We start from the raw sequence: 16,443 nt of genomic DNA on the forward strand, positions 1-16,443 counted from the left end.
ACTTATGGCCCTTTTCCACTACCCTTTTTCAGCTCACTTCAGCCCGACACGGCTCGCGTTTCGACTACCAAAAACCAGCACGACTCAGCTCGTTTCAGCCCTGCTTAGCCCCTAAAACTCGCACCGTTTTGGAGTGGGGCTGAAGCGAGCCAAGCCGTGCCGAGTGAGGCTGGGGGCGTGAGCAGACACTCCCCTGTGCACTGATTGGTGAGGAGGAGTGTCCTCACATGCCCACACACGCCCCGCGAGCGCACTCGGATCTGTAAACACCGCAAACCCGGAAGGAGAATAATTACGAATTACGAGAATTTCTGAAGCCTTATGCGCCTCGCCTCATCTATACGCTCTTGCCAGTATCTGTCCGCGTTGTCGGTGACAACAAGCCACAGCACCAAGACCAGCAATACTAACGACTCCATGTCCTCCATGTTTATTGTTTACTATCCGGGTCGTGAGACTACCGCTTAAAAGCTCACTGATGTCACTGTTTGCGCTGCTTAACGACATCACCTGACGTCCACCCACTTTCGCTAACTCCACCCAATGTGTCCACCCACTTCCAGCCAGCACAGTTCAGCGCGGTTGTAGTCGAAATGCAACCCCAACAGCCCCGCTCAGCCCGACTCAGCACGGCACGGCTCAGCCCGACTCAGCCGCGTTTGTAGTGGAAAAGCGGCAAAAGTTGTGAAGACGTATAGATCAGGGTCAGGTTATAAAAAAATATCCCAAACTTTGAATATCCCAGAGAGCACCATTAAATCCATTATAGCAAAATGGAAAGAATATGGCACCACTACAAACCTGACAAGAGAAGGCTGCCCACCAAAACTCACAGACTGGGCAAGGAAGGCATTAATCAGAGATGCAACAAAGACACCAAAGATAATGCTGAGGGAGCTGCAAAGATCCACAGCAGAGATGGGAGTATCTGTCCATAGGACCGCTTTAAGCTGTACACTCCACAGAGCCAGGCTTTATGGAAGAGTGGCCTGAAAAAAAGTCACTGCTTAAGAAAACACGTTTGGAGTTTGTCCAACTGCATGTGGCAGACTCCCCAAACACATGGAAGGAGATTCTCTGGTCTAATGAGACAAAAATTGATCTTTTTGGCCATCATGGGAAATGCCATGTGTGGTGCAAATCCAACACCCTGAGAACACCATCCCTACAGTGAAGCATGGTGGTGGCAGCAGCATGCTGTGGGGATATTTTTCATCTGCAGGGACAGGAAAGCTGGTCAGGACTGAAGGAAAGATGGATGGCACTAAATACAGGGCAATTCTGGAAGAAAACCTGTTTGAGTCAGCCAGAGGTTTGAGACTGGGATGAAGGTTCATGGTCCAGCAGGACAATGACCCTAAACATACTGCTAAAGCTACACTGGAGTGGTTTAAAGGGAAACATTTAAATGTCTTGGAATGACGTAGTCAAAGCCCAGACCTCAATCCAATTGAGAACCTGTGGCATAACTTGAAGATTGCTGTACACCAACGCAACCCATCTAACTTGAAGGAGTTGGAGCAGTTTTGCCTTGAGGAATGGGCAAAAATTCCATTTGCTAGATGTGCTAAACTAATAGAGACATACCCCAAGAGACTTGCAGCTGTAATTGCAGCAAAGGTGGCTCTGCAAAGTATTGATCTTTTTTCTACACACTCCAGATTTCTGTTTTTTCTTTCACCTTATTTTTTGTATCACAATAAAACAACAATTTTCACCTTTAAAAGTTGTAGGCATGTTGGGTAAATCAAATGGTGTTAACCGCCCAAAAATCCATTTTAATTCCAGCTTGTAATGCGACAAAACAAGACAAAACACTAAGGGGGATGAATACTTTTGCAAGACACTGTATAGGCCCTGGATCCACCGGGAGCCTGACCAGGATAAAGCACTTACTGAAGGTGAATGAATAAATAGTTAAGTCATTATCAAGGATATAACAGTTCCCATGTGAATGTTCTCATGGTCAGTTTACATGCATACCCACAATCAAAGCTGTGAATGATGTGTGGTATCTAGTTAACTCTGCAGGGTTGAGGGTATGCATATTGTTACCTCGCCCAGGACGGAGTCCACCAGGGGGTGAGGTATCATTTTCGGTCGGGATTCTTTGGTTTTTTTTGTAAACGATAATTACGGGAAAACGGCTGGACCAACCTTCATGAAACTTTCAGGATAGATGGGCATTGGTCTCAAATAGAACCGCCAACATTTTGAGGGTCATCCGTTCAAGGTCACCAAAAAGGTCAATATCGTTTTTGTTGTGGCTACTGCCTCATATACAGGCGCTATTCCACTCTGTCATCGTGCTGTAAAAATGTAAGTGTAACGATCCCGCACTGCGCATACGCAATACACGTTCCGATTAAAATGGCCAGTGAGTGTGTACAATTCGGTTCACCATTCGAAATAAATGGACTAGACTAAAGAAATCGCTTTCAGACATGTTTATGCTTATTACATAGGGAAAGTGCATTCCACTGAGCTCTAGCGCTGGGCCATTTCCAGGAAATAAGTGTTTCGGTCATGGCGACAGCGTGTGTATATCAGCCTCAGTTCGGAGGTTTCAGTTTCGAAAACTGTAAGGAGGTAAGAGTAGAATAATATAAACTACAGACACTTGGTATACTTTACTTCTGTGATTTTTAAATTGTTTTTTTAATTTTTGGATTATGCTTCATTTTTGTGGCTACTGCCTCAAAGTATATAAGCACTACATTTACTGTATGGACATGGTATCAGAAAACAGTTTTGTTTATAAGCAGTAGCCACATGTACCCATAGGGTACCTATTTTTTTCATGATATCTTCCTTCAATCATAAGTGCTACCAGGTGAGATTTGTTTTGCCTGGCAACACTCGTTTAATACGTATCCTGTGGGTTTATAATAACGGAGCAAACTACAGTAGCCAAGTGCTATCTCTGCTTCTTGCAGTGGTCACTGTGGCTACCATAGAAGAGATGCACATGAGTTGTATGAAAAGCAGCTGTATGAAAAGCTATGTTAAGAGTGTCAGCCTTACAGCCAGTAGACGCAAAGAACAATGGGATCACTGCTTGTCATGCAAAAAGCCCTGTAGACATGATTCTGGCATTTAAATTGTCCAATTAGACAATTCAGTACCCATGTTAGTTTCCTCCAGAAGCATGCCTGTAGGTGAACTGGCTTCAGTAAATTGCTCCGAGGTGTGTGCGGTGCCCAGAAATGGACTTTTGTCCCATCGTCCCAGAAAACCAAGAAACTGTACAGGATAAAGCAGTGACTGAAAGTAATTTCCCCCATTCTCTTGAAGATTGCTAATAAGTCTGGAGTTGCTTAACAATACAATATACTGGAGTTATGCTGAATTTTAAAAATATTCACGTTGATGTCCACTGCTCATTAAAACACAGTTTGTTTGATCTATGTATTGAGTTTACTTTTTTCTTTTATTCAGCTTAAAAAGATTTGCTGAGCTGTTTCTCTTTATTAACAATAAAATCATGTCAGCGTTTGGAAAACTCAGTTTCTCTCATTCCAAACATTAAAGTCTGTGTAAAGCAAATTCAGAAATTTGTTTCCAAACGCATTATACATGTGAAAAGACTTAACTATGTAGTACTTTAGTGTGGAGTTACTGTGGTACTCTGGAGTTCATGTAGTACTTTATTATGGAGTTGGACCATTAGCTTTTCATCATTTTTGTGTTCAGGATTTTTTTTTAGGTGGGTCAGAAATCATGGCTCAATGACACACGAACCACACTTAGTGTAACCACTTCCCTAACATTATAAAAATTAGAGCTGCCTAAGCATCAATACTCCTGCTCGAGTATGAGTCATTATATATACTCATACTACAGCCAACAGTTTGCTAGCTCGCTGTGCCTTCATCCCATAAATGCATCTTCCCTGGATGCCCCAATTTGCAGAACAGCTCGGTCACCTTGTTTAAATTTCCTCTTAATGAGGAGATTAAGAGGAGACACACTGACTTTCTGAAGAGCTGAGGATCACCACCAATGCCCATCTCTGTAGTGACCAGTTTACATGAATAAAAACGTTCACGGGTGAAAGGGGTCTATAGCCACACATACACAACTCGCTTTGTTTTCACTGCTTTAAGTGTTCTTTTAGCTATGCCATATCTTTGTGCTGTGTATGGCTGTGGTCACAACAGTACTCCTGACCGTGGTAAATTCAGATTATTTTAGAATTCTATCCATGATTCAGAAAGAGGGTGAGGAAACTCTGAGGCTTAGTACGGAGAGGAGACGAGCACGGCTGAACAACATCAGCAGGGCTGACAATGATCTAACCGAGGCTAAAACCAAAACAGCTCGTGTTTGTAGTAATCATTTTATCTCATGTGAGATTTGAAAGCTTTCTAAATAATATCATGGAAGAATTTTATTTCATGTGCATTCTCTTGTCGTGGTTCACTCAGTCTCATCTCATCTCGTTATCTCTAGCTGCTTTATCCTGTTCTACAGGGTCGCAGGCAAGCTGGAGCCTATCCCAGCTGACTACGGGCGAAAGGCGGGGTACACCCTGGACAAGTCGCCAGGTCATCACAGGGCTGACACATAGACACAGACAACCATTCACACTCACATTCACACCTACGCTCAATTTAGAGTCACCAGTTAACCTAACCTGCATGTCTTTGGACTGTGGGGGAAACCGGAGCGCCCGGAGGAAACCCACGCGGACACGGGGAGAACATGCAAACTCTGCACAGAAAGGCCCTCGCCGGCCACGGGGCTCGAACCCGGACCTTCTTGCTGTGAGGCGACAGCGCTAACCACTACACCACCGTGCCGCCCCCAGTTCACTCAGTCATAGTTATAATTTTAACACGTGTATTACCATTTCGCTTCTAGGAGCGCCAGCAAAATTATACAATAGAAACAATCCAGACTGGGCGCAATAAATAAACTGAAATGTGATTTGTGAGCCATAAAGCTAGAGACTTGTCAATTTCACACTTCGTCTGTTGTTTACACATAGAAGTAAACTAAAATGCAAAAGAAGCCCCAACTTACCCTTGCAAGTACAACTGCTTTATCATCATTGACTGGTTTAATAAGATATTTACCCACCCAGAGACAAAGAAGTTATCAGCTTCCATGGACTAATAAGCCTTCATTTGAAATTTGTTGGCCCACGAAGTCAGCCAAACCAGATAGAACGCGATATCTGGGTACTCAACGGTCAGTAGAAGCGTCTTATCTTCAGACAAATCTGACTTTTTAAAATCATATGGGTCAAAACCACACATATCTATCTTCTCTTTGTATCGAATCTTCACTGGACTGTTCAAATCGTGGTAATACTGAGAAAATTCAGTACTGTTTACAGACACGCTTTCAGCAGCCGCCATCCGAGTTGCTTTGTATATCCACCAACATGCCAGACGCTCATGACGTAGCAGATTTTGATCACGTGGTTTTAAGTCAAGGATATAGGTCACAAAGCAACATAGGCCCATGCAAAGCACAACAATCCTGACAGGGAGCAAATGTTACTTAAAACCGATCATTCAATACTGTCTCATTCATTGTACAGAATGTGTGTAGATTGAATTCCAGAGCATTGTGTTTCCTTATTAAAGTGTACCGGTACTGGTCATGCTTACAACATTAATCGTGCTTTATGTATTACTTATAGACAAAAGATGCACACATTCAGTCAAAAAAAACCACCATAAAAGCACTTTTGTGGATAATTTTATTCCACGAATTACCCGCGGGGGCAGAACCAATGGGGAACAGCCAGTACCGGCCAGAAGTGACGTATGGTCAATGATTCCAGGTTATCGGGTGTGAGTAAACAAGCAGTGTTCTGTGGGTCGAGGTGAAAGGAGGTGTTAAAGAAGCAAAATATGGCTAGCAACTTTGATGAAATGGGTGTTAATGGTTATCTATTCAAGCCAGAGAGGGAGGAGGCTTGTAAGGATAGCAAGTAGGGTGCATCAGTTGCCGTCACTTTCATAAAATCTGATGCATTTTTGTTTGGGTGTTCCTTTTCACCAATAAAGACATCCTGTAAAATTTTTTGACCATATTCAAAAGTCTAATGGTGGCACCATGAGGTTCATTTTTTGCCAAAAAACGCTTATTTTATGTTTTCGCATAAGGTTTGAATCACAATGTTGGACTCCATTTATTGATTTCTTGTGACCCAGAGATCATGTTAAGAACCTTTGCAAGGGATTGAGAAGCATTAATGTGATTCATAATACATTTGTATTGTTTAAAAGTAGTTGAACAATGATTCAATGAACAGCTAAAACTCAAACTGTGTTGATAATATATTTAGAATATGTACTAAAAATGTGTAGCTAAGATATTTGGTATACTCTATAAGGTGCCATAATGTTTCATGAAAAGTGATCGAAATTTTGTCATAAAACAGCAGCTTTTTCCATAACTTTGAGCTCCTGGTGCCACCATTAAACTTTTGAATTTTGTCAAAATATTTCACCCAGTGTGTTTTCTTACCAAAAAGAACATAAAAACAAAAATGCACCATGATCGAAGGAACTTTTCATTTTTAGGGGGCAACTGATGCACCCTAACAGCGAGTCATCACATTCTAGTGATTCGGAGGAGGAAACTGCTGCAAGAGATGTGCGTGACGGTAGATCCAAAATGGCTACCACTCCATGGTGTCAATGCGGGCAGTGCTCTGTCATGAGAACTGACATGGAGTCCTACTGTTGTCAAGCACATGAACTCACTGCAGACTGCTTTGACGGCTGCATTACATCCACCCCGAATCTGCACGAGTATGTCCTTCACAAACCGTCCCTGGAAACGGCCTTCATTGACTGCATGATCCGCAGGTACCTCCGGGGACCAGCACCTGAAGGGGAGCTGATGAACAGGCAAGTTCCCACTCAAGTAACTTCAGAACACGCTGAATAAATATAGATCTAATACTTGTAATAGATATTTATTTTATGGCACACATCTATTATTTCATGGCATTATGTGCAAGTAGATTTGCAATCGGACAAAACAACGACTGTGCGTCACTACTGGTGTTGGAACAGCCTGTGAAGGAGGCAACATGTCACTGACCATGCCTGACTGACGGAGCAGTGACTTAAAACTCACACGTACTTGACAAGAGCTTATGACAAACGTTGTATGACGGAACCACTGGTATCATACATGACCTTTTGAAACAGCTAGTAATTAAAATTCACTACAGGTACACTTTAAGGGACCAAGCAAAGCCAGACTCATCTGTTTGTTTTAGACATCACTGCTACCATGCCTGCAATTCTTCAAGGTCTTGAAGCAGTTAATGGATTACCATTCTCAGATCCAGCCCACAGAAAGCTATGCTGGAATGTGTTTTAATGTCAAAAACATGAAATAATCGAGATAAGAAAGGTGTGTGATCCATCCATCATCTGTAGCTGCTTATCCTGTACAGGGTCGCAGGCAAGCTGGAGCCTATCCCAGCTGACTACGGGCGAAAGGCGGGGTACACCCTGGACAAGTCGTGAGGTCATCACAGGGCTGACACAGAGACAAACACTCACACATTCACGTCAATTTAGAGTCACCAGTTAGCCTAACCTGCATGTCTTTGGACTGTGGAGGAAACCAGAGCACCCGGAGGAAACCCACACAGACATGGGGAGAACATGCAAACTCCACACAGAAAGGCCCACACCGGCCGCTGGGCTCGAACCCAGGACCTTCTTGCTGTGAGGCGACAGCGCTAACCACTACACCACCGTGCCGCCCAGGTGCGTGAGCCATCTATCCATCCATTATCTGTAGCCGCTTATCCTGTCCTACAGGGTCACAGGCAAGCTGGAGCCTATCCCAGCTGACTATGGGCGAGAGGCGAGATACACCCTGGACAAGTTGCCAGGTCATCACACAGAGACAAACAACCATGCACACCTACGATCAATTTAGAGCCACCGATTATCCTAAACTGCATGTCTTTGGACTGTGGAGGAAACCCACGTGGGCATGGCGAGAACATACAAACTCTACACAGAAAGGCCCTCACCAGCCACTGGGCTCGAACCCAGGACACTGTGAGACGACAATGCTAACCACTACCCCACCGTGCCGCCCAGGTGTGTGATCATGTTATTAAAATCAAAAGGTAAATGTGGAGGCGGCACGGTGGTGTAGTGGTTAGCGCTGTCGCCTCACAGCAAGAAGGTCCGGGTTCGAGCCCAGTGGCCGGCGAGGGCCTTTCTGTGCGGAGTTTGCATGTTCTCCCCGTGGGTTTCCTCCGGGTGCTCCGGTTTCCCCCACAGTCCAAAGACATGCAGGTTAGGTTAACTGGTGACTCTAAATTGACCGTAGGTGTGAATGTGAGTGTGAATGGTTGTCTGTGTCTATGTGTCAGCCCTGTGATGACCTGGCGACTTGTCCAGGGTGTACCCCGCCTTTCGCCCATAGTCAGCTGGAACAGGCTCCAGCTTGCCCGCGACCCTGTAGAACAGGATATGAGATGAGGTAAATGTGGATGGTGTAGATCAGGGGTCATCAAACTACGGCCCGCGGGCCGACTCCGGCCTGCCACCCCCCTTTGACCGGGCCCCCAGCCCCTCTGCCCCCCACCACTTGAACCGGCCCTATGAGGCAATCCCCAAAAGTGGTCATGGCCTATTTTTTTAAATTGCTTTTTGGCAAATAATAACATGTCTGCATCTTGTATTTTGTTGATTTTATCAATTAAAATTGATATTTAGTTATAAAATGAACTATTCATATTTTCCGAATTTTCGTCATATGCTCGCGATCAAGCAGTGACAGGCAGCGCACGCGCAGAGAACTGTCAGTGTTCAGGACAGCAAAATGGCTAGCGATAAGCGAAAAGCTGACAGAGAGTGCAGAGTTTTTAAACAACAGTGGACCACCGATTATTTTTTCGTTCAGTGTAAGGACCATGCAGTTTGTCTTGTATGTAAAGAAAGTGTATCGGTTTTCAAAGAATATAATCTGCGTCGTCACTACGAAACCCGCCACAAAGAGTATGCTAGTTTGCGAGGGCAAACAAGAGAAGACAGGATTCGGAGGATGAAATGCGGACTGGCTGCACAACAGAATGTATTCCTTCGCCAAACCCAGATCAACCAGGCTGCTGTCTGAGCTAGCTATAAGGTAGCTCACCAACTAGCTACCCATGGAAAGCCGTTTACTGGTGGGGACTCTGTTAAAGTATGCATGCTTGCTGTGGCCGAGGAGGTGTGTCCCGACAAGAAGGATGCGCTTAACGCGGTGAGTCTCTCCGCACCTACTATGACCAGGCGAACTGAAGATTTGGGGGACACCGTGTATGACCAGCTTAATGAGAAAGCATCAGAATTCAAGTTTTTTTGCTTTGGCCATGGATGAGAGCAATGATGTGCAGGACACAGCACAACTGCTGTGATCTATTGAGCTATTGCTCATATTATTATAATTTCACTGTTTTTTTTAAATGTATTTATTTTATAGGCCTATTTATTTGACCTTTATTAAGTGCTGCACACTTATTAATAATAATAATAATCAACAGGCCTACCTACAATTTATAATTTTCCACTCACCTTTGCCAGTGTCAATCACCTCAACTAGGCAGATGTTTCTTACCTTGACAGCTTTGATGTTATTTTTATTAGAAAATAAATAAATGGAATATCTGTGGTATTTCAAATTAAAACAAAGTATGAAGACTCGATTACTACTTTTACAAACCACTAGTAAAGATAAACAAATATGTGCCAGGAATCAAGTGTGGCTCTAGTAGTGTGGATATATTATAGTAGTGTGAATATACTGTAGTAGTGTGGATATATTATAGTAGTGTGGGTATACTGTAGTAGTGTGGATATATTATAGTAGTGTGGGTATACTGTAGTAGTGTGGATATATTATAGTAGTGTGAATATACTGTAGTAGTGTGGATATATTATAGTAGTGTGGGTATACTGTAGTAGTGTGGATATATTATAGTAGTGTGGGTATACTGTAGTAGTGTGGATATAGTAGTGTGGGTATACTGTAGTAGTGTGGATATAGTAGTGTGGGTATACTGTAGTAGTGTGGATATAGTAGTGTGGGTATACTGTAGTAGTGTGGATATATTATAGTAGTGTGGGTATACTGTAGTAGTGTGGATATAGTAGTGGGGGTATACTGTAGTAGTGTGGATATATTATAGTAGTGTGAATATACTGTAGTAGTGTGGATATATTATAGTAGTGTGGGTATACTGTAGTAGTGTGGATATATTATAGTAGTGTGAATATACTGTAGTAGTGTGGATATATTATAGTAGTGTGGGTATACTGTAGTAGTGTGGATATATTAGTGTGGGTATACTGTAGTAGTGTGGATATATTGTAGTGTGGGTATACTGTAGTAGTGTGGATATATTATAGTAGTGTGGGTATACTGTAGTAGTGTGGATATAGTAGTGTGAATATACTGTAGTAGTGTGGATATATTATAGTGTGGGTATACTGTAGTAGTGTGGATATAGTAGTGTGGGTATAGTAGTGTGGGTATATTATAGTAGTGGGGGATATAGTAGTGTGGGTATACTGTAGTAGTGTGGATATATTATAGTAGTGTGAATATACTGTAGTAGTGTGGATATATTATAGTAGTGTGGGTATACTGTAGTAGTGTGGATATATTAGTGTGGGTATACTGTAGTAGTGTGGGTATACTGTAGTAGTGTGGATATATTATAGTAGTGTGGGTATACTGTAGTAGTGTGGATATAGTAGTGTGAATATACTGTAGTAGTGTGGATATATTATAGTGTGGGTATACTGTAGTAGTGTGGATATACTGTAGTAGTGTGGGTATAGTAGTGTGGGTTATAGTAGTGTGGGTATACTGTAGTAGTGTGGGTATACTGTAGTAGTGTGGGTATACTGTAGTAGTGTGGATATATTATAGTAGTGTGAATATACTGTAGTAGTGTGGATATAGTAGTGTGGGTATAGTAGTGGGGGATATAGTAGTGTGGGTATACTGTAGTAGTGTGGGTATAGTAGTGTGGGTATACTGTAGTAGTGTGGGTATAGTAGTGTGGGTATACTGTAGTAGTGTGGGTATAGTAGTGTGGGTATAGTAGTGTGGGTATATTATAGTAGTGGGGGATATAGTAGTGTGGGTATACTGTAGTAGTGTGGATATACTGTAGTAGTGTGGGTATAGTAGTGTGGGTTATAGTAGTGTGGGTATACTGTAGTAGTGTGGGTATACTGTAGTAGTGTGGGTATACTGTAGTAGTGTGGATATATTATAGTAGTGTGAATATACTGTAGTAGTGTGGATATAGTAGTGTGGGTATAGTAGTGGGGGATATAGTAGTGTGGGTATACTGTAGTAGTGTGGGTATACTGTAGTAGTGTGGGTATACTGTAGTAGTGTGGGTATAGTAGTGTGGGTATACTGTAGTAGTGTGGGTATAGTAGTGTGGGTATAGTAGTGTGGGTATACTGTAGTAGTGTGGGTATAGTAGTGGGGGATATAGTAGTGTTGGTATACTGTAGTAGTGTGGATGGCTGTGCCAGGCTAGTAATCTCTACTACACAATGAGGCCTGCTGGTGGTCATATTTGTCTGGGTCATACAATTCTGTGTTATATAGCTGACCCGACCCCGGCCCCCCATCACAGTCAGGAGCGACAATGTGGCCCCCAGAGAAAAAAGTTTGGTGACCCCTGGTGTAGATAGACAACGTGTGGACAAGAACTGAGACCAACAGCAGCACACATGTCCTCTCCACCATGGGCATGTCTGTATTGATAAACGACAGGTCACTTATTACAATCAACTGCACAGAAACATGAAACACCAGGAAACTGTTCAATGACTGGCGCTGAGCCCAAAACCTTATTGTTGAGACTTAAAATCACTCAACAGCAGCAGTCGCTAGTGAACGCTGCATTAATCATTCATGACATTTCCCGTTTAAATGATCAGAATTAACCCCATTTCTGCCGGGTTCCTGAGTGAAACTAGCTAAACCTGATAAGCAAAATAGCAAATAATGAGGTTTAATAAGCATCAACAAATGGCAGTATGTTGTTTGGTTGAGGTGCATTTCAGTGTGGAAGTTATAGTTATATGACACTAATGTGGACAAATTATGCTAATGTAATAAACTGTGAACACAGCTCATATATGAGAGAGATAGATAGATAGATAGATAGATAGATAGATAGATAGATAGATAGATAATATATATATGTATGTATGTATGTATGTATGTATGTAAGTAAAAGGCTAGCAAAACCCCTCGATTCGTGTAAACATGAAACATGGTCGTTGTTGTATTCACATGTTTTAGGCCAAATCTCATGGCAATGCCCAGAAACCTCCCCAAAACAAGAATCGCTCAGCTTTATCGCCCATACTTACTTCTTGTCAAACAGCAACCATGCTAGCTTAGCTGGTGTAGTTGCTTCCGTCGTTGCTGTAACGCACAGCTACTTGAGCTCGGCGGTTGAACGCATCATCATGGTGTGGGGAGAGGAGATGAGTTCACTATCGGCGCCTCCGCTCACTCAGCACACTGTGGCTCCTCCACAACACCTCCACCACACACAACCACCACTTCATTTCAGCACAGCGGCTGATCTGAGCAGAGCAAAAACCAGACCTGCTGTAAGCAGGATGCTGCAACTCTCATGCGCAGAAATGGAGGAGGTTACTGCAGGGCAAAGCTCTCTCTCTCTCTGTGTGTGTGTGTGTCTCTCTACCATGGGCAGATCAGGTTTCACTCATTCTCTTAAAGACACAGACGCCTGTTTCCTCCTCTTGAAGAAAACATTCACAAGGTATGACATACACTCATCTCATGATCTCTAGCCGCTTTATCCTTCTACAGGGTCGCAGGCAAGCTGGAGCCTATCCCAGCTGACTACGGGCGAAAGGCGGGGTACACCCTGGACAAGTCGCCAGGTCATCACAGGGCTGACACATAGACACAGACAACCATTCACACTCACATTCACACCTACGCTCAATTTAGAGTCACCAGTTAACCTAACCTGCATGTCTTTGGACTGTGGGGGAAACCGGAGCACCCGGAGGAAACCCACGCGGACACGGGGAGAACATGCAAACTCCGCACAGAAAGGCCCTCGCCGGCCACGGGGCTCAAACCCAGGACCTTCTTGCTGTGAGGCGACAGCGCTAACCACTACACCACCGTGTCGCCCTTACTTCATAACTCATTATTACAATTATAAGAAACCTGCTCATATTTATGAGATAGGATCTCAAAGCCAGAAGGTTTCCTTTTGGTTGTTTGTTCAAGTTAAATATATTGTATGTGTGAGCATAGCATTCATAATTATATCAGGGGAAGGTGTCATTGCATAATTTATACATATTTAGAGTGCAATACAGTGTCTTCTTCTTTCAGCTGCTCCTGTATGTTCGGGGTTGTCACAGTGGATCTCCATCCATCCATCCATTATCTGTAGCTGCTTATCCTGTCCTACAGGGTCGCAGGTAAGCTGGAGTCTATCCCAACTGATTATGGGCGAGAGGCGGGGTACACCCTGGACAAGTCGCCAGGTCATCACAGGACTAACACACAACCATTCACACTCACACTGACTGTCAATTTAGAGCCACCAGTTAACCTAACCTGCATGTCTTTGGACTGTGGGGGAAACCGGAGCACCCGGAGGAAACCCAAGCGGACACGGGGAGAACATGCAAACTCCACACAGAAAGGCCCTCGCCGGCCGCTGGGCTCGAACCCAGGACCTTCTTGCTGTGAGGTGATGGTGCTAACCACTACACCACCGTGCCGCAGTGTAACCTTCTTCAAAACATATTTCACCCGTAGTCAGCTGGGATAGGCTCCAGCTTGCCTGCGACCCTGTAGAACAGGATAAAGCGGCTGGAGATAAGCCTAGGTCACAACCGGACGTATGATTTTTTGGCCGTGCGATTTTTGGCGTTTCCCCAATCACTGCGGTTTTTTTGTTCGTGGAGAAAGACGCACGTTGGCCGTAAGTTTGTCTTGCAACCTGAAAAAAACGTAAGCGCCCGTAGAGTTTGTTTGACATGACAAAGAACCTCTGCGGCTGGTCTGCGGCCAGTCTACAGCTCAAAAATCAGCACGTCTCATGCGCACCCTCCGTGCGTTTCACGTGCGCCCTCCGTGCGTTTCTTGCGTTTTTTGCACGTAGACCGGCCATAGGAGCACGTATGGCCGGTTGTGACCTAGGCCATAATGAGATGAGATGTTACCAGTAGGACAAGCTGGAGGTGTGAAAGCATTAGATGGTACTTTTCTAGGCCACTAGATGGCAGAAGAGAGCTGTTTTGAAAATTCAAGAACTGCAAGTGTTTACTTACGTCAAAGGAGTGGTGATCATAATTGTTACATTGTGCTAACCACTACACCACCGTGCCGCTCCACAGTGGATCTGTTCGGCATATTTGATTTGGCATAGGTTTTACACCGGATGCCGTTCCTGACACAACCCTCCCCAAGCTATCTGGGCTTGGGACCAGTGTTAAGTATGCACTGTTTTGTACAACTCCAGTTGCTGGGTATTTTACCTAATCTGCATGTCTTTGGACTGTGGGGGAAACCGGAGCACACGGAGGAAACCCACGCAGACACGGGGAGAACATGCAAACTCCACACAGAAAGGGCCCTGTTAGCTGTGAGGTTCGAACTCAGAACCTTCTTGCTGTGAAGCGACAATGCTAACCGCTACACCACAGAGTGCAATACAGTGTGATGATTGTTTTTATATGTATTATTTTAGCAGACACTTTTATCCAAAGTGACTTAGAATTGAGTTGATCAGATGAGGCTTAAAGGAATACTCTGGAGTGAAATGCTTTCTTGGTCTATTTTCGCATTATTGGGAGTACATACGTTGAGTTGCTACCACAATCACGTCAATCGGATGTGTTTTGAGAAAATTATTTTTTTGCGATTTCAACCGGAAAGCGCTAACACGGCAGTGTGCGGGGCATGAATTTGGTCTTCTCCAGACGCCATCTTCATGGGACAGTCTGTAAAAGTCGAGTGCCGAGCCCATCCCGCTGGAAATGCACAACATACCACAATTGTGCATTTCCAGCGGGATGGGCTCTGCACTCGCCTTTTACAGACTGTCCCATGAAGATGGTGTCTGGAGAAGACCAAATTCATGCCCCGCACACTGCCGTGTTAGCGCTTTCCGGTTGAAATCGCAAAAAACTAATTTTCTCAAAACACATCCGATTGACGTGATTGTGGTAGCAACTCAACATCTCATCTCATCTCATTATCTGTAGCCGTTTTATCCTTCTACAGGCAAGCTGGAGCCTATCCCAGCTGACTATGGGCGAAAGGCGGGGTACACCCTGGACAAGTCGCCAGGTCATCACAGGGCTGACACATAGACACAGACAACCATTCACACTCACATTCACACCTACGGTCAATTTAGAGTCACCAATCAACCTAACCTGCATGTCTTTGGACTGTGGGGGAAACCGGAGCACCCGGAGGAAACCCACGCGGACACGGGGAGAACATGCAAACTCCGCACAGAAAGGCCCTCGCCGGCCCCGGGGCTCGAACCCAGGACCTTCTTGCTGTGAGGCGACAGCGCTAACCACTACACCACCGTGCCGCCCGCAACTCAACATATGCACTCCCAATAATGCAAAAATAGACCTAGAAAGCATTTCACGCCGGAGTTTTCCTTTAAGGGCTGTTCCAGTTTATATATTCAGGTTGTCCTGACCAGCTATCTCCAGCTGAGCTGCTCTAGCTGGTAGACATCTTTGCCAGCTGGTATGTTGTTTTCTGGCTTCTTTATTATGTGAATAAATTGCTCAGCAAATGTTTGAGATTTGCTCATTGACTTTCTGTTGTGTTATTTTCTAAAATTAGAAGGGTTAAAATAATTGTCCTGGGTCCACCTGTTAGGTATGCAGGCAACAGATGGATGTAAAAGCTGAAAGAGAATTTATTCAGGCAACCTGGCAGACAAATCCAAATCATGAGGCAGAAAGTAGAATCCAAAAACAGGCAACGGTCAGGCGAGGCACAAACAGGATGTCAGAGGCAATGTCAAAAGACAAAGTTCAAAATACAAAACAAAGTCAAACCAGAATGAACAGAACAATAATAGAAGACTTGGTAAAGTCAGACAAAAGGAGCGGAGTGTATATTTCACAATGAACTGTCAGTCCTAAAGTCATTAAATGCTGTGGGACTGAGAAGTGATTGAGTTCAGGTATGTGTGATTAGAACTCCATGAGCAGTGAGTTACAGGATGGTTGTTGTAGTCCATGGCAACCATATTTGAAAACCGCTGTGAATTCTGGGAAGTGGAAGCTTGAGGTACAGAGTTGACACCGGCACCCAAATGGAGATTCAGTTCCTATTTGATCAAAATGGATCTGGCCTAAAACATCTTAGTACAACAACGACCATGTTTTCATGAATCGAGGTGTT

The 16,443-nt window shown here is 44.0% G+C and overlaps 1 protein-coding gene across 1 annotated transcript in view; it reads right to left on the minus strand.

Annotated features, from left to right (window-relative positions):
* The window catches only part of tlcd4a (TLC domain containing 4a), a 34,191-nt gene extending 21,505 nt beyond the window's left edge, over nt 1-12,686 (minus strand). Inside the window, exon 1 of the mRNA XM_060922103.1 lies at nt 12,381-12,686. The gene's annotated coding sequence lies outside the window, so the exon portion shown is untranslated. The remainder of the gene's footprint in view (nt 1-12,380) is intronic.
* Nucleotides 12,687-16,443: the final 3,757 nt, after the last annotated feature.

The sequence above is a fragment of the Neoarius graeffei genome, chromosome 5 (genome assembly GCF_027579695.1).
Source record: "Neoarius graeffei isolate fNeoGra1 chromosome 5, fNeoGra1.pri, whole genome shotgun sequence".
Lineage (NCBI taxonomy): Eukaryota > Metazoa > Chordata > Actinopteri > Siluriformes > Ariidae > Neoarius > Neoarius graeffei.